This window comes from Tenrec ecaudatus, chromosome 14 (assembly GCF_050624435.1).
Source record: "Tenrec ecaudatus isolate mTenEca1 chromosome 14, mTenEca1.hap1, whole genome shotgun sequence".
NCBI classification, from domain to species: Eukaryota; Metazoa; Chordata; class Mammalia; order Afrosoricida; family Tenrecidae; genus Tenrec; species Tenrec ecaudatus.
In genome coordinates, this window is record NC_134543.1 from 65,820,543 (window position 1) to 65,822,203 (window position 1,661).

The 1,661-nt window shown below is 43.5% G+C and overlaps 1 non-coding gene across 1 annotated transcript; it reads right to left on the reverse strand.

Moving 5' to 3' along the window:
• Positions 1-225: 225 nt before the first annotated feature.
• On the reverse strand, positions 226-433 carry LOC142427041 (small nucleolar RNA SNORA73 family). The gene has a single exon (XR_012779877.1). It is a non-coding gene; the product is annotated as a small nucleolar RNA SNORA73 family (small nucleolar RNA).
• Between the last annotated feature and the right edge of the window lie 1,228 nt (positions 434-1,661).

Below are 1,661 nucleotides of genomic sequence, written 5' to 3' on the forward strand. Positions count from 1 at the left end.
TTTCTCCACATCTCCTATAGATCAGAGGATAATAATTTACTTGCTAGTTCTATGTAAACCTCATTAGGGCTGCGTTAATAGCAAACCTAGAAGCAGCTGTGTGAAGCGCCCCGGCCAGTTGCCATCAACCTGCATTCGACCGTGCGTGTACACACAGAAGAAAAGGCATCTGCTACAGAAGCCTGGAAACGTTTCCAGGCTATGTGATATGTCCTTTTTTTTGTAACATGTTTCCTGCATGGTTGGTCTCCTCAGTCATTTTCCATGGGACTCTGAGAAGCTGTAGGAATATGCAGGCTCAGACTCAAGGCCTGGCTTGACCTCCCAACGTTGTGGGAAAGGACTGTACATCATGGAGCACTGGGCCCTGTGCTCCCCTGTGCCCCCTGGACAGAGCCCGGGGAGAGTGATCACTTGGGAGTAGCCACGTTGCAAGCTATGTGATATATCTTGATTCTGCTTTAAAATATCACATCCACAAAAATAATTGTTTACCTAAATAAATAGAATATCTCATCCCAAAGGCAAAAAGGCCATAAATAAAACAAGATTCGGAAAACTTGTGATAACTGTAGAAATTGGGAGATGGGTGTATGTTTATTACTGAAATTGTCCATAATTAAAACTCAAAAACAAGAGACTTTGGAAACAGATCTAAATTATAGTGTTTCACTGTTAAAAGGCTTACAAATACTCTGTGTATTTGCTCCCACCCTCAAACCAAATGCCATATACACAGAAAGGGGCAGGAGTGGGGTATGGGAAGAGGTAGCCAGAACAGTGAACACAATTCCGAGTGAAGGTCACTGTGGTAGAAAACAACAACGATCATAACACATTTTCTTATGAGTCATCACCCCAGTGCTTTCTTTATGAAATGTGTGCACTGCATACACATAAAAGGAATATTGCCAAGATCACAAAAACTTCTCCCTAGTTTACATGATACGCACATGAAAAGGTCCACTGAAGCAAATCTTCTCAAACTTGATTACGCTTGGAATCACCTGGGGCCCTTCGTAAAATGCACTCTGACATGAGGCCGAGGTTGGAGCAGAGACCGTGCATTTGTAACAAGCTCCTAGGCAGCGCTCCTGCTGCGGTGTGGTGTTGCCCCTTGAGCAGTGGTGTGCTCTGCTAGTTTTCCCCAAGTTTATCACACCCGCAGCATCAGCATCACCTGAGAACTTGTTAAAATTGCAAATTGCCGAGCCTCATCCTGACTACTAAGTTCTCCAAAGTTTTAACAAACCTTTGTCATTCTGACAAAGTTAAAAATGGAATGACCACCGCTTTAAATGAGTGATTCTCAAATTTAGGCAGCTGTTGAAATCATCTGGGGGATTTCAAAGAATTATCATGATAATCATAGCAGTAGTGATGCCTGGGTCTACCCCCAGAGAGTCTCAGTGAATTGATAAATTGCAAGACCTAGCTAGCTGGTGGTTTTAAATCTCCCAGCTGATTCGAATATTCGTCAAAATACACGCAACAGTGCACCTGGATGCAAGTGCCACACAAGCGGGACTGCGTTTGGTCATTGCCGAATCACTGGTGCCTACCTCCAACAATGCTGGCCCTTAGTTAACACCCCACAAATAGTTACTGAATGATTGGTGAGCACAAACATCAACTCCTGAGTTACTCTAAATACAGTGTGT